At 48.2% G+C, this 22564-nt stretch overlaps 1 long non-coding RNA gene across 17 annotated transcripts in view; it reads right to left on the reverse strand.

Moving 5' to 3' along the window:
• Positions 1 to 8281: 8281 nt before the first annotated feature.
• Positions 8282 to 22564, reverse strand: part of LOC131516102 (uncharacterized) — a 71305-nt gene continuing 57022 nt past the window's right edge. For 9 of the 17 annotated variants that reach the window (XR_009263876.1, XR_009263886.1, XR_009263885.1 and 6 more), the window contains 5 exons: positions 19221 to 19334; positions 13678 to 14312; positions 12835 to 12917; positions 11735 to 11994; positions 8282 to 10211 (listed from right to left, as the gene is read on the reverse strand). This is a non-coding gene — a long non-coding RNA (uncharacterized LOC131516102). Of the gene's footprint in view, positions 10212 to 11734; positions 12025 to 12834; positions 12918 to 13677; positions 14402 to 19220; positions 19335 to 22564 lie in introns of all 17 variants that reach the window. The other 8 variants (XR_009263880.1, XR_009263889.1, XR_009263888.1 and 5 more) reach the window with 8 other exon arrangements.

Below are 22564 nucleotides of genomic sequence, written 5' to 3' on the forward strand. Positions count from 1 at the left end.
ATGAACCAGATACGGATGATGCCCTTTCCCCCCACTATCAGTTTACTATATAAATGAGAAGGCATAAAGTAGTTTCAGATTTAATTAAAGTAATTGACTGAATTGCATTTTGTCGTGGCGACAGTCATTAACATTCCTGACCTCTCTGTCACATGGATGTGCCAGAGAATGTTTCCGATGGATATTTATTATGAATATTACCATCAATAAGCACCATCAACATATTAAAATTAATTTTAACTTCTTTCTGGAAGACTGAAAGCGCCAGCGGCCGCCGAAAACCATCCGTCCTAAATCATTTTTTATCGATTCCACGCGGCGAGGCCTCCAGCACAACTAATAGGGAATTTTATGTGTGTGTCGGCAAGTTTCTCTCTCTCTCTCGAAAATATTTAATTTTAGTTTATATCTGACTCCGGTGGCGTTAATCACATAAACATCTCGGCCGGGGCCCTGGGATTCAGGTCACCGCCGGCGGCTGCCAGGGCTGTGCCCACGCTGGCTTGTTTCACGGCCACGTGCGTAACTCCGCGACCCGGGGGACGTCGGGGCTTATTTTGACGGCTGGCAAAGAGCTGCACAGAAGACAGGCGTTGGCGCATCAAACGAAGCGAGCCTACAGGTGTTCTGAGCTGGGCTCACTGGTGGGTAGAGCAAACAACTGAGCTCTGGAATTTGAGCCTCTGAAGTGTTATCAGTTGAGCACCTGTCCCGAAGGAAGGACAACGCCTTTCATTCCATTACCCGCGGGCGGGTCGGCTCCGGGCTGTGTAGAGTTACAGCCGATCCGATTTAGGCACGCCGGCTGAGGCGCTCCTGCTCCAGGGCACGCTGCCAAGGGCTCAAGGTGAACGTCGGCAGAGACTATCTCCCTCCCCGTCTCCCTCTCTCCGCGCCATGCGCAGCGATGTGCCTCTCCCCCTGTCTCTTCCTACGTCTAGCGCTTACCGAGCATCCGCGGTGCGCCAGGCGCTGTCCCAGGTTTTCAGGACCGCACCGCCTCTCCCTTCTCCCCGCGCCACCACAAGGCCTCGAAAGACGACCCAGGGCACGTAGGTGCACCCTGGTGCACTCCAGGTCACGTGGGGCGAAGCGGCGGAACCGGGATCCGAAGCCGGGCTGCGTTTGGACGCCAGAACACCTGCCATTTCCGAGGCATGCACAGGTTGCCCCCAACCCTCACCCTGCCGGCGGTCGTCCATCCCCCCAAGGAGCTGGCCTCCTGGATGCCGTCCTTGACCCGGTGTCTTGGGGCTCGGCCCTCATTCAGCCCTTCTTCCGTGGCCCCAGTCACCAGCCACCAAGTTTAAAACCCGTCTCTCCATCCTGGCCTTTCTCCTGCACAGCGAGCCTGGGGATTCGACTTGTTGCGCGCGTCTCCACTGCGAGGGGGGGCTCACGGGCTCCCCCAGCGCTGCCGCCTCCAGGACCGACCTGCGTGAGCCCGGTCCTCAGGGAGCCTCCCCTCCCCCACCTGGGCACCAACAGCCCCCCTCTCTCCCTTCTGCTCCTTCTTCGTTCCCACCACCCCTCAGACTCCGCCTCCTCACTCTCAGATCTTTCCCACCATCCCCGTCACCGGCCCAGTCCAGCCATTCTCGACTGGGGGCAAGTCTACGTCGCAGGGGGCATCTGCCTGGAGTCGTCACAACTTGGGGGGTAGGGGGGCAGGGGACGCCGCTGCCCTCCAGTGGGTAGAGCCCGGGGAGAGGGCTCCGTGCCCAGGACAGCTCCCGCAAGGCAGGTTATGCAGGGCAAGACGTCAGTGGTGCTGAGGTTGAGAAAGCCCAGCCTAGCCCAACCCGGCACCCCTCTCTTCCCCGAACTATTGTCGTAGCCCCAACCCATCTCTCCATAGCCACCGGACCCTCCTCAGCCCATTGCCCACCCCCCACCCTGCCAGAAGGACCTTGTAAAAAACACACAGGCAATGCCTCCCCCTTCAAACCCACCGGTGGCTTCCCTCTGTGGATAAAATCCACCCTTGACCTGGCCGGGAGACCCGGCCTGTTTCTTTACCACCATCAAGCCACTCTTTCCCTTTATCTCGGCTTTCTTCTTGTGCCTTTTGCCTTTCGGAGTTCCTCAGCCCGTGCGCCTCTCACATTCCCCTCCTACCTTGGCTCAGATTTCCTCTGGACATAGAGGACTCCGCTGAGTTCCCCAACTCGCCATCAACACACCCTACTATGGTTATCTCTTATCTCGTAGCTTTGACATCACCGGGCACATTATATATTCCTTTGCCACCGTCGTTGTTTTCTCCCTTCCCCAGCGAGCCTTGAGTTCTGTTACAATAGAGATGTGTCGTCTCTTGTTTGCTGTTGTATCACAACCTCCTGTAACTGTGCCCAGCACATAGCACGTGCTCAATAGGCATTGGGGGGGAGGGGAGTGAAAAGTATAGAGGCACAGATATTTCGGCGTGTTCTTAATTCCCATATGTTCCCCATGTTCAGCATAAAAGGACCCCTGACATTTTCTGTTGCCGGACTAGCATAACAGAGACAATCACCTGCCAAGATTCCAGAGAAACCTCACCGAAAGCAAATAAAATGCTGATTCCGCCCAGCCGCTGACTGACAGCTGCAGGTACGCTGAACATCCAGGCAGTGTAGACCACCAGGCAGGCAAGTCAGCCACGAGCAAGGACCACACACCGCTTCCCACAACGCACAGCATTCGCATTGAACCACAAATCAAAAGCACCGGGCGATTTCCTCGTTTGCGGATGGGATTTACTATCGAAATCTGGGTGGACCAGAAAATCCAGGGAGCCTGGTCATTATAGCCACGGGCCGTCCACCTCTGGGCAGTAGACCGTTCCTTGCTGGGCCGCAGGTGCACCTGTCTCTGCCTTCGCAGGGAGAGAGGCAGCCTCTCTGGATGCCGAAATATCAGAATATTGAGAGATGTTGATGTCCTGGAACGCCGGACAGGTACAGTCACCATAACAAATAAAGGAGAAATAATTTCGGAGCAGTAGTAAATGAGGACAACGATGATGGTTATAGTAAGCGCAGCTGGCACGGGCTGATTGCTTACAATATGTCAGATACTATATACGGTCTCATTCAGTGTTCGCCACGCGGAGGTTTTTTTTTTATTTATTTATTTTAATGTTTATTTTTGAGAGAGAAAGACAGAGCAGAAGCAGGGGAGGGGCAAGAGAGAGAGAGGGAGACACAGAGTCCCAAACAGGCTCCAGGCTCCGAGCTGTCAGCACAGAGCCCGACGCAGGGCTCGAACTCGCAGACTGTGAGATCGTGACCTGAGCTGAAGTCAGATGCTTAACTGACTGAGCCACCCGGGCGCCCCAGCAACGGGGAGTTTTATAGATGGGAAAACTCAAACACACTGAGGCTGGGTAACCTGCCCCCCCCCCATGTGACTGGTGAGCTGCAAAGCAATGACATGACTGTTGGCTTCCAAAACTCAGGTTCTTTCGTCATTTTGCCTTTCCATGTAAAAAAAGGAGACCACGCATCCTTCCAAGAGCTTTCTAAGCGACTTCCGTGACTGTAAAGATGGAAAGAGTAACACGGAAAGCATAAAAGGGAACAAGACGAGGCAGTAAATAAATCCCAAACAACCCAGTCTCCAAGTGCTTTTAAAGCGAGGGAAAGAGCAATATCCAGCTGAGCTGGGATCATCACGCTGGGCTTCATGAAGGAGGTGATGATTGAGTTGGATGTGCTTAGAAAGAGGGAGAGGATAACGAAGAGTTTTGCAAAAGGAGAAACAGCATAAGGAAAGCCGTGCCGTGAGAAATTCGAAAGACATATTTGGGGTTAAATAGACCAACGTGGCAAAAGCGAGAAGGTTAGCTAGGGTAGTGTTTCCCAAACCTTTCAGCATGGTGCCCCTGCTTGTTATGCACAGAAAAGGGATTTGATGTTCACTGTGCTTGGGAAATGCTAAGTCAAACAAAAGTTTGCAGGACTTATCAGAGCCTTTAGTGAGGTTAACTGCATCGGGAATCTCGAGGACAGGATATAATTATAATGCTGGCTTTGTTTTACCAATTCATTTGACAAGTAGGCCCCCCCATTTTTCTACAGATCCCCAGTTATCGTCTCATTGAACTGGCAGTCCGTGGAACCAGTTTGGGAAGTTCTATTTGTGTAAACATCATGGATAACCGCACAGGAAAGCCTGACAGGGACCCTTCCACGGAGGGCCTCGCTGCTGCGTTAGGGAGGTCTGTAACTGTAGCACCAGGGAGCTAGGGAAGGCTTCCGGACAGGGAGCAGTTGTTTGAGAAGACAGGTCTGGCAGGAGAGGAACGTATCAGGCCCAGGACTATCAAAGGGAATGACTGTGCGGTCCAGCTGGGAGGTCATGAGGGTCCAAACCCCAGGAAACCCTCTCTCGATCCCTCTCCATTACTCCAGTTTCTTGTCACCAACACTCTGAGGCCCTCATCCATTTCCAGAGATTGTTCAAACACCCATGGCCATGGCTGCGAGGGGGGAAGGGGGCAGTCAGCGAACGCTGTTGGGAGGCCGGCAGAGAACCTGTGGAAACGAATCTGATCGTATCACTACTTTAAAACCCTTCAGGGGCGCCTGGGTGGCTCAGTCGGTTAAGCGGCCGACTTCGGCTCAGGTCATGATCTCGCGGTCGGTGAGTTCAAGCCCCAAGTCAGGCTCTGTGCTGACTGCTCAGAGCCTGGAGCCTGTTTCAGATTCTGTGTCTCCCTCTCTCTGTGACCCTCCCCCGTTCATGCTCTGTCTCTCTCTGTCTCAAAAATAAATAAACGTTAAAAAAAAATTTTTTTTTTAAATAAAACCCTTCAATGGCTCCTCATCTTTCTTAATGGCCAAAAGAAAATATTGCCCCTGGCCCACACGGGCCTTTCCGCCTCTCCTCCACACCCCAGACTGTCCCCACCTTTGGCCACAAATTCCCGGTGGGACAGCCTTCCCGGACGCTTCCTTTGACTGTCGGCCCTGTGAGGTCAGAAACACATCTGTTTTTACTCCTCCCAGTGACCAGCACATAGTAGGAGCTCCAGAAACTCTGTCAAGCGAGTGTACGGATAGACAGCTTATCCCCTGGAACAGATGGGGGGTGTGTGTTGGGATACCTTCCAGCAGATTCAAGCAACTTCCAGACCAATCCCCCAATATCAAGATTAACACGCTGTAAAACAAAACCTCTCCGGTGCCTACACAACTCTTTCTATTTGCCTTTATAGCTCACGTGACGTCTCATGTTTCTGTGAGTCAGAACCTCCAAGCTGGCAAGGATTCCATTTGTCATTTCTCCGCAGGCAGAAACCCAAACACCGCAATCTCTGATTGCTTTATCCCTCTTCCTATTCACAGATCGCCCCTCGGGAGGCATCACGTCTTGATTTCCCTTCCTGGCTGCTAACACCTGTCGAATTATGAAACGGGGCGCATTTCTTTTCTCAATTCTTACCTCTCCTTGACCAAGATTTCAGGGGGGATTTCAATCAGGAGAGTCACGGCGGATACCTGCCCCTCCCGCCCCCGCTTCCGTCTCCCGAGGAACCTTCCTTATTGAGCTGCTTATGTAGGTTAAACCACACCATTTGTTTTCTGCGTTTCAGAAGAATATTCGAGATCCTCAGAGTCTTCCGGATTTAGTCCACACTAGATTTTTCTTCTCATCTCTCACACTGTCAACGAACGGGCGGTTCAAGCTGCCCCGAGTTGTGATGAGCTTCAGTGTCTAGAATCAAAGATTATTTCATTGTTACTACCGTTTCCCACTGACCAAACTCTTTTCATAACTTCAGGCGGTGGCCTGTGCTGCTTGCCTCTTACTCGGGCCAGCCAATCCGAGGTTTCAAATTGAGTCCGGCTCTTAGACACTGATTCAGATGTTAAGGGGTGGGGTGGGGGGGATCGGGTGACATTGGGGCTTTATTATGCCACGACGTCAGTTCTGTTACTACCACTCTTTCTAAGATATATTTGTGGAGACCAAGGAATGCTTTGAGTCTCCTTCTGGAAGAAACCTTTTCTTCATTAAAAAATGCCAGATAAGGGGCTCCTGGGTGGCTCAGTCAGGTAGGCGTCTGACTCAGCTCAGGTCGTCATCTCACGGTTTGTGGGTTCGAGCCCCCACTTCAGGCTCAGAGCCCAGAGCCTGCTTCGGATTCTGTGCTTCGGCTCCCTCTGCCCCTCCCCCGCTCGCGCTCTGTCTCTGTCTCTCAAAATAAATAAACGTTAAAAAAAAATTTTTTTTAATGCCAGATAAGCCCCAGGGCATTAAGGTTTTGCACACAGATCTGACCACCCTGCCGGGCCTAGAAACATTTCTCTGCAGTGCTTCCAGAAGGCATCCTGCCCTGATGATTCAGCCCCAGGCACACCCAGGATTCCTCACACCGCACCGCTTACAGCTAGAAAAGATTTCTCTGCATCCTTAGGCTAGCGCTTAAGCCAGAAGAGTGGGTCACAGAACACTTTCAGCCAGCTGAGCCGTTCTTAGGCGTGGTTTGTGAAGCTTTGTCTTGAGAACAGTCTAAAATGAATGACCGATTTGGCACCCTCTGTTTTCCCTTTGTCTCCAGAAACCCCCGGAATGTTCTCCGAGATGCCAGGAGGTAAATTAAAAGCCCCACTCATTTATGTGTGCTGCCCAGCCGTGGTCCATCAACATCAGCACCTATCTTTGGACACTGCCCAGATAAGTTATATTTGATCTAGGGACCTATCGGTGAATTGTAGGTTATATCTAATTACACTCGTCAGCCAGTGTAAGTCAGGAACAAACCTTTCTATTTCACTCCAAAATACCATGAAACCCCTTCAGGGAGTCTAATGATTATACTGTAGGGGTTTGTATGAACCAACGAGGGTAAATAATTAGACTATATTGTTAATTAATATCGCAGTGCCTTCTAGCACAAAGAGATTTAAGATTATGATGGTATTGAAGTAACAGTAAGTGGAGAAACTCTTGCTGTTGATGAAGCCAGGAGGAACAAAGAAAGTTTTGTCAGACTGACAAAAATACCCTGCAATTCTGGCAATCTGATGTCAAAAGTTTCGAGCGTGTTTAAAGGAAGTTTTCAATTTAGCGAGTGCTCTGTTTGCCAAAATGAATGTTGGTCTTTATTACCAAAAAGAAATCCAGAGAAAATGAAAGGCAGGTACTGTACATTTCTACTTGGCATGACAGCAAAACTTTTTGTAATCATGTGAACTTTCTGGAAATAATAACAATTAACGCAGATTTCATAATGGGCACTGTTTCAATTTTTGTTTCATTAAGCTGCGTAAAAATACAGGCTCATGAAAAAGCCAGTTCAATTAAAGCGTGAACTTTTCATGATTTCTAACACATTTTACCTATTTTTAATTGATGGAAGTGTTACCGTATTTTGCCAACCCAAGAATTTTTCACACTTCTTTAATTCAAACCAGCTTGATTTTTGCAATTCAAATAGACAGGTTATTATTTGGCATTAACTGGAAATCAAATAAAGCAATAGTAAAATTTATTAAATAGATCACAATGCACACATTATTTCCTAAAGAAATTTATTGTACACCATCAAAATACAGGAAATCAATTTTTGTTTCGCCGTAGCTAATCCTTACAACTCCTTAATGAGGAGGATACTAATATTCTGCAAAGATGATTTGGCAAGGGAGCAAATCCAAGCTTTAAAAAGTTACCTAACTTGCCCAAGGTCATATAGCAAGCACAAGGTCCATGATCCTAACACAGGTAATCTGGCCACCTGTCATATCTTCTATAGGCTGAAGATAATAAGTTCCTTGAACAAGGGTTGTATCTTCCTTTTTCTTTTTTTTTTCTTGACATATTAATTTATATGTTTTTTTTGTTTGCTTGCTTGCTTTTTTTTTTTTCCCCAATGCACTGTTCCTGGGCAAGGCACCTATTGGTAAATCTAGTTAATGGCTTGTTTTCAGCTTTCTATTAAACACAGCTCTCTACAACCTACATCTCTATACATTTATGGTCAAGCAACACTTAATGTTAATTACGGTGATTCCTAAGTCATGGCTAGATAGCAAAGAGTCATCTGAAGCATCACAGAAAGGTAAAGTTATGTCCACGTGTATCTTGAGCTACAGATTAGTTTCTCCAACTACTGAATGAGTCGATCAACGCTGTTGGTCTTATAGACACCACAATTATATCACAGCCCAAAATGAATCAACTTTTTCACCTTCTACTCAAAATCTCTCTTCGCCCGAGCTTCCCAACTAGACCCCAGGGAGTAACCCTCGAGTACTTTTTTTTGTCACTCACCCCCATTTGGTCACAGGGTATCCATTCTACCCGCTAATTGTCTTTCGGTTCCATTCCCTCCTTTACGTCTTCAGTACCTTGATTCTGACCCTTACATTCTTCTGCCCAGAAGATTTTTAACAACTTGGTTACAGGCCACCTTGCACCCAGTCTCTCACAATTGGTATTCTTCCTCACAGGTGCCCACAGTTTCTCAAATAGAAACTATTCACTTCTTTTTTCAATTTTTTTTAACGTTTATTTATTTTGAGAGAGATCAGGGTGGGGGGGGGGAGGGGCAGAGAGAGAGGGAGACACAGAATCCGGAGCAGGCTCCAGGCTCTGAGCTGTCAGCACAGGACTCACAACTCACGAACCGCAAGATCGTGACCTGAAACAAAGTCAGACGCTCAACCAACTGAGCCGCCCAGGTACCCCAGAAACTGTTCACTTCGTAAAGACAGCTGACAGCTGTTCCTGCCTTAAAGACGTATTTCCCACCATGAGATCCGTGGAACTCTGAAAACACTGTGAATAGGGAAAGACAAATAGGTTTAAGACAAGCTCTTGGAGGGGCAACTGGATGGCTCGGTCAGTTAAGCGTCCAACTTCAGCTCCGGTCATGTTCTCGAGGTTCATGGGTTCAAACCCCGCGTTGGGCTCTGTGCTGACAGCTCAGAGCCTGGAGCCTGCTTCGGATTCTGTGTCCCCCTCCCTCTCTCCCCCTCTCTGCCCCTCCCCTGCTCATGCCCCGTCTCCCTGTGTCTCTCAATAATAAATAAACGTTAAAAAGTTAAAAAAAAAAAAAAAAAAAGACAAGCTCTTGGAAATGTATAAGGCAGAGTCATATATTAAAGGCCCTGAGAAGTCCTGCAGGAAAGAACCCCATCCAACAGCCTAACCCTGCGTTCCCTACTTGTATTTGGCCTTAAAACCCCCTGTTTTCACAAATAATACCAATTACCACCTCAAGGAACCAGGATTCTTCGAAGGATAGCTTGAGAAAATGCTGTCCTGCCAGATACATTCACTGCCACGCCAGCTCAGCCGCATGATTCACCACCTTCCTCAACCAATTACCAATTGGCCGTGTTCATGGCTCCTTCCGAGGCGATCACATACTCATTGTGTCGAGTTAAACACGAAGCCCCTTCAGAACAGAAGGTATGTTCCCCAATGTTTCGATCTGAAGAACTTTTCCTAACAACTTCAAGACCCAGCTCAAACGTTAGCACTGCTCTCAAGCTCTCCTCAAGCCACTCCTCCGTGCTGCTCCGCTGTGGGCCATCGTTCTAACATTGCACGCATTTGTTCACAGGCTCCCCTTCCCAACGAGGTTATTAGGCCCTTTTATATTTGCATCTGGAGTACCTAGCGTATGGCAGCAACTCACCCAATGTCGATTCCAGGTCCATTTCGTCGTATTCTCATTCAGAACCTTAGAGATGGCAGGTGTCAATGCATATTTGTTACAAAATTTCTCATGACCGGTCAAATCGACTTGAAAGAACATGCAGCTGTAGGGGTGACAGCTGAGATAAAGGGGTGTTATCTCCCCCGGGAGAGGTACCAAAGGCCCCGCTCTAACTCAAGAGGCTAGATTCGGTCATCTAATCGACCTAGCGGTAGGCTTATTCCTCCCCGCCCCCAACCTCATCAGCACCCTCTGCATCTGTACCTCCCTGGGAGGGGACAATCGTCTCCAAAAAAGGAAGCCATATACTTGTCAGCCCCAGATACAACTCATCAGTGGAAGGCACTAGTGTGCACAAGGCACAATGTTGGACGCGCAAGGAGTCCACGCCCTTGCCCGGAAGTATATGGTACCCAATGAGGTATCCCAAGAGGAACGGCAGCTTCCTTACTACTCACTGCAGGACACAATCCACTGGGAAACAGTCTAGCTCTCCTTGGCTCTGAGGAAGTTAATTTCCAAAGAGTTGCATCGAATCCTTTTTGAGGATGAGGCGGACCTGTCAGAGGAGGATAAATGAGGCAGCATTTAAAACCATTTAACACCTTGCTCGGCACTCTCAATAAGAGTGTATCACATTTGATTCTGCTTCTCCTGGATTTTACAGTTTATAGAAATAAAAAGAGGAACCACTTACACGAAATTAATAACCAGCTCAAAAATCAGCTACTCAGTGTATTTTGGACAGATCTATTTGTCTCTGCCATTCTCCATGTTAAATGAAAATTAAAACACACTCTTTAAAAACAAACAAACAAAAAAGCCCTCCTAATTCAGCAGAACAGCATTCAGCAGTATGCATCCGAAGCCACCTAAATGTGCTGACTCAATTTATTGTCCAAAGTTTAGCAATTTGAGACCACAATGTCTTTAAGATAAGGTCTGGATACAACCTGGGCATGGATGGTCTGGCTCCGTCACAGGAGAGTTAGAAATTCTCGTTGGAATCTAGCAGAACATAAATGTTTCTTTCGTAAGGTTGGGACCTTTCAAATTATTTCCCATTATTTTGTGAGGGAGTCAGATGCATGAAGCAATTTAAACAAGCCAGGCAGGGAACAAGCCACAGCCTGCACTGGGGACTGGACGAAGTCACACACAAAGAAGACTTGAGCCGTCGGGGGGTCCGGGCCCCAGCTCTTAGGAGCATGCATGTTCCCAGGGTTGGAGTTAATGAGGCCATTGGTTCCCTCCTTCTCCTTTCCAGAGATTATCATGATCAATTTGCATGATGATTATGGAAAAAAATTAAAACACTATTCCCAAAGATCAAGTTAATAAAGGCCTTTGAGACACAGAGCTTCCTGGAGGAGAAAGCTATCTTTTTCTCTGAAAGAAGGAACAGCACTTAAGATGAGCTCCAGTCTAGCTCAGTGAAGCGATGGTGAATTCCTACCCCCCTCCCTATTTTTTTTTTTAATTCATAGCCTCTTACACCTCGATTAGACCTCTCTCCCTTAAGAGCATGTAACGAATTTAATACAAATTCAGACTGAAATAAAAAGAGCAGGGAGAGAGGGGGGATTGGAATAAAGACAAGAAAAGAATATGAATCGGAGGAATTCTCTTGTGGTTGAAAAGCCATTTGCTGGGGCGCCTGGGTGGCTCAGTTGGTTGAGTGCCCGACCTCGGCTGAGGTCACAATCTCTCGGTCTGTGAGTTCAAGCCCCGTTGTCGGGCTCTGTTGCTGACAGCTCAGAGCCTGGAGCCTGCTTCGGATTCTGTGTCTCCCTCTTTCTCTCTGTCCCTTCCCCGCTCATGCTCTGTCTTTCTGTCACTCTGTCAAAAATAAATAAACCTTTAAAAAAATGAAAAAAATAAAAGCCATTTTGCTCCTCCTTTCAGTGACAGATCCTACGTTTCCTAGATTCAAACTAAAAAAATCATTTCTCCTTTGCGCCTAAGAGAGAGACATCTACGGTGACTCCTCTCTCCATAGGAGCCACAAAACTGTCCTTACTGCCTCGCTTAAAGGCAAGAGTCTCACATACAGAGCGATTCCTTCTTCAGTTCAGTTCTTACCCTGTTCCTGTCTCTTACGTGAGACAAGATCCTGCTTTTCCCTTCGAGGGAGGTTTGCCTTTTCTGTTCCGTAGAGAAAGCCTTTAACCACCTTGGCAGCCGGCTTGGAGGATGAAATGAATGAAACCAGTCGGCTCCCACTTCCCCTCTGACAGAATCTCTTGTTTGCAGGCAGTCGTGGTGAAAAGCCCAGGTGATGAAGGGGAAAACCTAGCCAAGGCACAAGATCGGCTTTCTTAAGCTTGTTCTTCGTGGTATCGCTACAGGACAGAGTGGGCGATAAAGCAGGACTGTATAAAAATGCCAAAACAGAAGTCTGTGCAGCCCTTCCGTCTACTATGCATTTTACATTTAGCATCCGACCTATCTTTATCGAATTTGCAACAAGAAAAATAGTAAAGCCAACAAACACTCTATATCACAACTAACTTTCCCGGCAAGTCATCTCCATGTCTCTATTTCGTCCCCCTTACCTCATGGTGGGGAGTCCCCTGGGTGTAAAGACATTCATACCCTTTCTCAATAATTTGTGTTACTGTTGATCCAGGCTTTTCCCTAACCCATGCTACTGTTGACTCCCGTAGTTCATGGTCACCAAGAAGCCACCTGTCACAGTTAATGTCCAGCAAACCCAGAAAGAAGGAAATACAGTAAAACCGTGGTTTGTGGACACAATTCATTCTGGAAACATGCTTGTAATCCAAAGCACTTGCATATCAAAGCAAATTTCAAGGGCCATTGGCTCGGTTGTGATCACGTGACCTTCGGTGTCAGGTCCTACTCTCCCTAATCTAATCTCCCTATTGGGAGACATTGCTTGTTTATCAAGATAAAATTCATTAGAAAGGTTTGCCCGTCTTGCAGAACACTCCCAGAACAAGTTACTCGCAATCCAAGGTTTTACTGTACTCTTTTCTCAGCACGGAATCTGACGAAGAAACACTCTTAAGAAAAAAGGATACTCTTGGAGTGGCTTTTTTACATTTTATCTATAATTTATCCATTATGTCTTGCCAATGACTGAAGTCACATCTTTGAAAATTGAAGGCTGTCATTCTAGGACAGCTGTGGCCGTAATAAATCGATTCGAGAACACTTACCCAGGATGCACGTTGTGCCCAGCACTGTGTGAAGTGACATCCAGCTTCCACCAAGCCCAACACCCAGTTCTGGATCCACCCACCTGGAGGAAAGAAGGCCTTTTGGTCATCCCTCTGTCTCAAGGGGCACCTTTTCCTGATAATCATATTTGATTCAGGGAGCTCAGGGCTCGGGGATATAGAAAGCTTGTGATCTAATGACGCTAATTTAGTAGCAGATGATACAAATTACCCAAAAAGCAGTCTTTATGGATAAAAGATAAACAGTGGAGAGGCCATTGCTTCCCCTTTATAGTTTCTATATCTAGTCTTTGGGCAAGCATAAAGACGCTGTCGTGTTCAATCCTCTTAATTCTATGAGGCTCGCCTTCTGGTGAGTCAACTCACCTCCGACCACCCAGCAGCTAATATGTGACCCTGAGATCCCGTTTCTCCCCAAGGAAGGAGGACCCAGAAGAAGGAAGGTGGGAGGTTTCTGATTGGAACGTGTGGTATTTAGCACTAATCTCTAATGCCGGGCACAACTCTTGGCACATGGTGGACTCTCGAGATGTCTTTGTTGAACTGAGCTCAGGAGGGGAGGCTGGAGAACCAAGATTTTTTGAGCAGGTCTGGAAGGCGCCTAGAGGATCGCGTGTAAGGAGGTGATCGCTCTTGGGGTGGCCTCTTTCATATCGCTGTAGTGCCCACCCTGCCCCCCTGCCCACTACTCACTGTCCCAACATCACTCCAAGGGATCGGGGACTTTTGTTCCCAAGCGTCACCAACAGGCGGGGAAGTTCAGACTACTTCCTGAAGTCTCCCCTCTCGCCTGCCAGTTGGCCTTTCTTCCAGTTCACGTACCTGCGTGAGGAGACGGGAAACCCCTTGAGGAAAGCTTCCCATCCATCTTCCTGGTGGTCTTTCATTTCTCTGCCAATAAGATGATCTGCTTCACAACACACTTCGATATATTTGACATCTGTCATAAAACCCGGGTCAGGCATATCTGTCTTCTGTTAAAATAAGCCACTCTACGGAGGCACTTCCTCTGCTGTTAAGGCCCCGCCAGAAATAATTATTGACACATTGTCCACACGTCCAGCCAACCCTCTTAATAGGAGCCATAACTTATGGGTCCTGGGTTCCCCCACTCCTCCAGAGAAACCAGGTAACACTTAGGGGACCAGAAGGAGACACCATGATATTAAAACATGAAGGGAAAGCTGTAGCTGAAGCAACTGACTTGAAATGAACACCTTCCTGTAACATCTTTCAAAAGTTAGTGACTGTGGCGATACACAGCTGTTTCTTTGTGAGGAGGCATAAATTTTCCTCAAAACACTTTACCCAGATGACACCGATGTTCAGGCAACGCAGAAGGAAGCTGATACAAGTTTTCCGAATGACAGCGATCCCTCTTTAGACTTCACGTGGCTCAGCCTTTGGGAGGGTTCCTTACTGGGGACGATTCTGGACACTCGGCCTGTCAGTGCATCCTGTGAACATGAGAGCATTTGCTTCTGATTCTCGCTGCTCCCTTGACAGGCACCCATGGAAAGGGTAGCTCTCAGCTTCCCCCAAAGACCTGCCAGTTGGAAAACTTGTCTCGAGATTGTTAAAATCACTCCTACGCTCAAATGCATTATAGCCCTTTGAGCCTGTGCGGGCCAAGGACATACAGCAAATTATATAACGCAAATTATATAAGAGAGTGTGGGCATATATACCTCTCCCTGCTGATCAGAAGGAAGAATAGAGATGACTTTTATGAAGGAAAAAGGACTTTTTTTTAAGTTTACCTATGTATTTTGAGAGAGGCAGAGAGAGCATGAGCTAGGAGAGGGGCAGAAAGGGAGAGAGAGAGAGAAAGAATTCCAAGCTGACTCTGCAGCTCAGAGCCTGACACGGGGCTCGAACTCACACGCCGTGAGATCACGACCTGAGCCCAAATCAGGAGTCGTTTAACCACCCAGGCCCTCCAGTAAAAAAGGATTTTAGAAACGCATGTGCTAACTTCCTGTGTGTTTTGTTGGAGTAAGGAAGGGGGACCCCTTTTTCAGGATGGCTGCAAACGTTTCCTCATGGAAATAATTGTCAGGGAAGTGACATTTTAGCAGTTCAGATGTAGCAGGCAGGACAGAACTCATTCCTCGTAACAAATGTTCTACTAAGCGAAAGTAAAACATTTGTTGGAATGGATTTGGGTCAGCTTGACCACGTGAGCAACCCAAATGGCTCTTCGGTGGGCACACAGGGCGGGGGTGTCCGGGAAGGGAGGGGTTGATGCATAACAAAACAATGCAAAGATTAAAACTAGAAGTGGCCTTTATTTGGGCCACTGGGGTAAAGAGACTAAGAAAATATCCCAGGATCCATGGTAAGAAAGTTTGTTCTCCCCGCAGACCCAGACAGGGCTTTTAAGAACAGAGGAAATGAGGGGCTCTTGGGTGGATCAGTTGGTTAAGCATCCAACTTTGGCTCAGGTCATGATCTCACGGTTTGTGAGCTTGAGCCCCGCATCAGACTCTCGGCTGTCAGTACAGAGCCCACTTTGGATCCTCTGTCTCACTCTCTCTCTCTGCCCCTTCCCCACTCGTGCTCTCTCTCTCTCTCTGTCAAAAATAAACGTGGGGCGCCTGGGTGGCTCAGTCGGTTACGTGTCTGACTCCAGCTCAGGTCATGATCTTGCAGTCCGGGAGTTCAAGCCCTGCATCGGGCTCTGTGCTGACAGCTCAGAGCCTGGAGCCTGCTTCAGATTCTGTGTCTTCCTCTCTCTCTCTCTCTCTCTCTCTCTCTCTCTCTCTGCCCCTCCCCTGCTCATGCTCTGTCTCTCTCTGTCTCAAAAACAAATAAACATTTTTAAAAAATTAAAAATATTAAAATAAAAAAATAAACGTTAAAAAAATTAAAAAGCAAAAACAAGAGCAGAGAAAAATGCCCAAGTATCGAAAAGTGCACACAAGAGAGTAATAGTTCTGGCTGGCAACGTACTTTCCGGGTCCTTTTTCTCACCCCACGCTTGTAGAGATGCCAGACAATTTTGTTTGCACACACATAACCTGACTGCTCCATGCTAAAATGGGAAATAGACTGTCCTGTTCAAACTGGAATAAATTGTTGAAAGAAGCATAAGGATTTAAGTGTCTTCTTCGGGATCAGGAAATCATCTATCATTGGGACTTTGAGTTAGAGCATTGTAAAGAAGAAACTTGTTCTGTACGTTTATGCTGCTAAACTAGGAAGAAAGACTGCTGTTGAAAGAGATGTTTTAGCAGTATCTGGACGAGAGATTAACTCTGCAGGAGGCAGAGGAAATCGCCAATTTCCCCTTTGTCCACCCCACTCAACTCAAACCACCCCGAACTGTCAGTGGACCTGAAATCGGAGGAAGCAGCTAATTGGATGACCAGTAACGACACCGGCGCTGAAGGATGTTAAGATAAGGGTAACGTAACTGGTGTTTCCAACTAGGAGCAGATCCGTTGCCGGAATCGAAAAACACCAGCAATGCCAACGGACCCCCAAAACGATCGGTCTTCAGTGTCCCACGCCACAAGTGTCCGAAGCAGAGTGTGGTTTATCCTCTGCAGAGCGGATGCCCACGTCCACACCAAAGTCGGAACGAACGCTTCCTCCCCAGGGTTTGTGCTAGACAAGCAGGTCCGGCGCTGGCCGGGACTCCCCAGCTTTTCCACAGATGAAGGGGCATCCATTTCTGAACTCAGCGAAAGGACCATCACCTGTTAGTTGGTGGCGTGTCTCAGGTCTCACAGGGTGAACGGTTGCTGAACAGCAGGCATTCCGAGATCTGCAGGGAATAAGAGCCTCCTACACGAGCCCACCCTCCCTCTCACGTGCAAAGTACCTCAACGAGATGCCTGCACCCCGTCCGGTGCCAGTGATAACAGAAGTCAGGCCGGGAAGGTTTTTCATTCTACGCCGGCAGCCAGTAGGGGATCGACGTCCCATGGAACATTAAGTACCTTGCGCATCAAGGCCTTGGCATGTCGCTTACCTTGGCGGTTGGGGAGGGGGCCCATTCCCACCAAGTGCTGTCTACACACACGTGGCAGATGTGCTGGGGAAGAACTCCCCCACCTTCTTGCCAGATTCTGACGCGGTGCCTGATGCCCGCGTTTGGAGGGAATTGGTGGCACTTTTCGTACTACCGCACGTAAGACAGCGCGTTGTTTCTCCCTGAGAAATGGCTCGCCTCCGCTACGTAGGCGAAGAGCTGGGTTCTGATCCCAAGGACTGCTCTGGAGGCTGCTGCCCGTGTCCTAGGAATGAAACAACCTCCCGCCCACACATGATGACTTCTCTTGTCCCGGCGGTCCGGCTTCCGTGCAAAGGTCTGTTGTACAAAACCCTGGCGTGCCCCTTCTGACTTCTGCAAGTGTGATCTCCTTTCCATCCTGTGCAGCATGGAAAGCAAGTGACACGTGTTCAGGTTTTATGCTAACAAGGTCCTTGGCTTCGTCGTGCCCACATTTAAATGTGCCAAGACCGCGCATTTCGACGGCGCAGTCTTCACTTCCCGACGCCGAAATCTGTGCCTGTAGGTGAGAGAGGACTGGATGCTATCACCCCGATGGCTGATGATTGATGATAATATTTCTACATCCATCGCTAAGCCTCTTAAGTTTCTTCTTCACTTTGGGAGTACTTAGCATCTCAGCCTCGCTCAGCCAGGCGCTCCATAAATGCACCTTTATAAACCTCTCAGGGGTAAACTGGGTCAGTTGATGTTGTTTCAGAACATCTGGAAAAGAGTCATCGGGGCGGGGAGGGCTGTAAAAGCTCTTTGTGCTCAGGCTGAGGGGATGGAATGAAAACACGGATGTGACACATACCAAATGATTCTAAAACATCCACTTGTTTGTAAGGGCCCCAGCTACATGCTATCTGCTCTTGCTTCACATAGGAGGGGTTCGGCAAGGACACGGAGTTCAGATTATGTGTGAGTCCTCCCACACAGGCGTAAAAATCCCTTCTCTGGCATTTCTTAGACGAGCGTTTAAGTTTTTATTTGTTTATTTTGAAAGAGAGAGAGAGAGAGAGAGAGCCAGGGAGGGGCAGAGAGGGAGGGAGAGAGAATCCCAAGCAGGTTCCCCACTGTCAGCGCAGAGCCCGACGCGGGGCTCGAACTCATGAACCGTGAGATCATGACCTGAGCCAAAATCAAGGATGCTTAACTGACTGAGCCGCTCAGGCGCCCCCGCAGTATTTCCTTATAGGGAGGGAGATCCAGACATTTCAGGGAAGGAAAAAGTCGTTCTTTAAGCATCTTGAATTCCAAGCGGGGGAATTTCGTAAGTGACGGAGGGATGCATTTTATGGTTCTCACTTCCCTTAAAATACTAATTAAGAAAACACATAAGAGCTTCTCCTTAAGGGGCGCGCTGAGAGTTAAGCTTAGCTGGCCCTCCGCACTGGCCATATTGCACTGTCCTCCTGGATTAGCCCGGGTGCCAGGCTGTTCCTTCAAATTAAGACAATATGCTTGTAGTGATGAACTAATAGTGTTGACCATCCATCTTCCTTTTGTGATCTGGCTCTCGTCGAGCTGAAATGAAGCCACGTCTTCTGCCTGTGGCTGATTAAACACAGAGTAAATCCGCATCTCTAAGGAGGCTCTAATGATTCTCCACAGAGCCCAGGTCAGGCCAGCTGGCACCTGCCGGCCCCAGCTCGGCTGCTCCCATCATAAAACGGAGCATCGGTGTCAGAGACGTGGTAGGTTTCTTTCATCCGGTGTATCGCTCCGGCCAGACCGAATGAAGCTTGCTGGGGACACGAGGTGCCTGTCGCGCCACAGGTAACACACGGTCCCCAGGGAAGGCTCGTCCTCCTCAAGAGTGAAAAGCCCACCACTCTGGGCAAAAACCTGTGCCTTTGCTAGAAGTCTCCGTGGCTTACACCCTGCGGTCTTCTTTTAATAAAAGCGGGTCGGGAAACATCAAGGGGAATCTTTAAAATAAGGTAATCCTTTATTCATCCACTCATTTCTTCTTCTTCTTTTTTTAATGTTTATTTATTTCGTAGAGAGAGACAGAGAGACCGTGAGAGTGAGGGGGAGGGCCAGAGAGAGACAGAGACACAGAATCGGAAGCAGGCTCCAGGCTCTGAGCTGTCAGCACAGAGCCCGATGCAGGGCTCGAACCCACGAACCCCGAGATCATGACCTGAACGGAAGCCGGACGCTTAACCGACTGAACCACCCAGGCACCCCTATTCTTTTTTTTTTTCATTCATTCAGTGAAAGCTTGTCGAGCACCTGTTGTGAATGAGGCCCCATGCCAGGAACTGGGATTTGGACACGAACACGGGGTCGATGCCGCCCCTGCCCTCCTGGAGGTCACATCCTAGTGACAAGACAGATTCATGATGAATTAAGTACTTACCACTGTGAGCGGTACCCCAAAGAAGAAGGAGCACAGGGGGTAGATAAGGAGGGGACTGATGTTTTCTAGGCTTCAGGGAAGATTTCCCTGGGGAAGGGATAGTTGAGCTTAGACCTAAAGCACAAGGGGGTAGTAAGTTAATAAAGCGATGAAAGAGTATTTTCAGCCAAAGACACAGCATGTTCAAAGATCCTGGGGTGCAAAACTAATGCTTGGCCCATCTGAGCCCGGTGAGAGGGAGAATGTCTAAAGAGGAGGCTGGTTCCATAGCGGGGCTCAAAGGCCTTTAGGCTGAGGTAAGGAGTTAGAGTTTTGTCCCAAAAGCTTGACTGGAACTGGTGGTTTGTAAGCAGGAAAGTAAAATGAAATCACTTCTTGCCTTTTATGGAGCGGGACTAATGTCACCGGGCTATATTTGCCAGGCGCGGTGCAGATTTGTAGTTTATGATCTCCAAAGATTTCAGCGTTCCTTTCAGGTGGGTATTTTTAGCCCCATCTTATAGGGAATGAAACTGAGGCTCAGAGAGGGTAAGTGACTGGCCAAGATCACACAGCTGGCCAGGTGGGGCCAAGTCCCCCCAAGGTCAACCTCACACCCAGGTCCTTTCCTCTGCCTCACGCTGCCTGCCCACACACAGACTGAACGCTCGCCTGCGAAACACTTGTGACATTCATGTAACCTCACTTTCTCCCAATGGCTTGACGTTGAGAGAATTTCCTATTTAGTGATTGGTAATAAATTAGAACTCCATTTAAATCGTGATAGAATTAAAGATAGGGTCGCAGACTTACCTCATCTCTTAGAAAGGAATCCTGGTACCAAAGTCTTAAATGAGTTCCATTTATTATTATTTTTTTTAATAGTGAGCTCTGGGTTTGTTTTGTTTTCTTAATGTTTATTTATTTATTTTCAAGAGAGAGAGTGAAAGAGAGAGAGAGAGTGGGGGAGGGGCAGAGGCAGAGGCAGACAGAGAATCCCAAGCAGGCTCTGAGTTGTCAGCGCAGAGCCTGACGTGGGGCTCAAGCTCATAAGCCATGAGATCATGACCTGAGCCAAAAGCAAGGGTTGGACGCTCAACCCGCTGAGCCACCCAGGTGGCCCGAAGGAGTTCCATTCAGAAGCTGAGAACCAAAGATCTGGATTCAGAATGAACTGGGTTTCAATCCCAGCTTGTCTGGTAACTGACGGCATGATACAGGGGCGCCTGGGTGGCTCAGTCGGTTGAGCCTCCGACTTCGGCTCAGGTCACAATCTCAAGGTCGGTGGGTTCGAGCCCCGCGTCGGGCTCTGTGCTGACGGCTCGGAGCCTGGAGCCCGCTTCGGATTCTGTCTCCCTCTAGCATGACCACCTGCACCATCATCGTGATTATGGTCATCACCATTCTCTGGTTAGTTCACCAGTTCACCACGTTAGTGGCCCATCAGACACAGCACCGCTTTCCCCTGGCATGTGATTTCTGCCCTATTTCAAGGGCATCGCTCATGTCCCCGTCCTCGCGTCACTGAAAGGGATGTGCACTCACCCCAGGCAGGTAGCTGAAGACCACGTCCGCCTAATAACGCACGCAGCAATTAAGCTCAACCATGTTGGAACACGAAGCAAAGGAGCAAAGACCGGAACAACTTTGCAAAAGGAGATACCTAACGGAGACGGGTGGCTATGGGGCATTTCAAACGTAAGTCCCCTTTCAAATCAGTAGCTATGACAGATGGAAAGACTGTTTTGCCTGGAAAACTGCTTCCTTGTCTCGAGAGAGTCTCTTTTTTTTTTTTTTTTTAAATACGGAAGCTATCAGAGCGATCGTTTTTCACCACGGACAAACAGTTTACATACAGATATTATGTAAACAGCAGGCAGATGCTCATAGGTCTGATGCAAGTTCCCACTGAAGGATCTCAAATATCTTAAATCCAGAAATACACCTGGGCAAAGCCATCCGCTCCCTTGATGGTTCTCTAATGCGATTCACAAAATTTACTGTTAAAATGTAACAACGCCGTGGAGGCGCCTGGCTGGCTCAGTCGGTTGAGCATCCGACTGCGGCTCAGGTCACGATCTCAGGGTTTGTGAGTTCGAGCCCCACATCTGCCTCTCTGCTGTCAACAGGGAGCCTTCTTCAGATCCTCTGTACCCCCCCCTCCGCCCTTCCCTCGCTCACTTTCTCCATCTCTCTCTCTCTCTCTCTCTTTCTCAAAACAAATAAACATTTTTTTTAAAGTTTTTAAAAACTGTAACCGTGTTGGAAAAGCCCCCTGTCCAGTGCCTGGCACTCGTGCAGCCTTTGATTGATATTAACTATTGCAATAATACGACGAAAATACTTCAGGTTGAACAGACTTCCCACCCCCTTTCCTTCACTGAGAGGCAATTGACATGTAACATGTGTACCTTTAAGGCATGCGAGGCGATGATTTGACACACATACATATACCGCAAAATAATTACCACAGCAGGGTTAGTTAGCATCTCCCCATCACCTCACATAATTACCAATGCTCTTTTGTCGGCAGCGGAGGGACATTTGATAGCCACTCTGAGTACCTCTAGTCACCATGCTATGCATAAGACCCTCCGAATTTGTTCATCTGATAACTGGAGGTTTGCATTCTTTGCCCAACATCTCCCCATTTCTCCCAGCCCCAAGATCCTGGTAACCACCATTCCGTCTGTCTCTGTGGGTTCAGGTCTTTTAGACTATACGTGTAAAGGAGATCACACAAGGTTTGTTTTTGTCATCAGACGTATTTCGCTTAAAGCAATGCCCTCAGTGCCCACCCGTGTTGTCCAAAATGGCAGGATTTCCTTCTTTCTTGTGGCTACACTGTTACTTCTACGTGTGCACGTTAGATTCCCAGAAATGTATACATACCACAGCTTCTTTTTCCATTCATCCACAGGCACTTATAGGTTGTTTTTTTTTATGTGGGTTCTTGTGAAGAATACCGTAATGAACACAGGAGTACAGACACCTCATGGAAATCGTGATTTCAGTCCCTTTGGATACATACTCAGAAGCGGGATTTGGGACCATAGGGCAGTCTCTTTTCTTTTTAATTCTTAGAAGAACGTCCAAACTGTTTTCCATAGTAGTTCTGCCCATTGATGTTTCCACCAACAAAGCACAAGGGTTCCTTTTTATCCACATCCTCACCCACACTTATCTCTGGCCTTTTGGGTTTTTGGGGGTTTTTTTGCTTTTGTTTTTGTTTGTTGTTGTTGTTGTTGTTGTGTGAGTGTGAGTTGGGAGGGGCAGAGAGGAGAGAGAGACGGTCTTAAGCAGGCTCCACGCTTAGCTCAGAGTTCCTCGGACTCCGTCCCACGACGGCGAGATCATGACCTGAG

Source organism: Neofelis nebulosa, chromosome 7 (genome assembly GCF_028018385.1).
Source record: "Neofelis nebulosa isolate mNeoNeb1 chromosome 7, mNeoNeb1.pri, whole genome shotgun sequence".
In the NCBI taxonomy this organism is placed as follows: domain Eukaryota; kingdom Metazoa; phylum Chordata; class Mammalia; order Carnivora; family Felidae; genus Neofelis; species Neofelis nebulosa.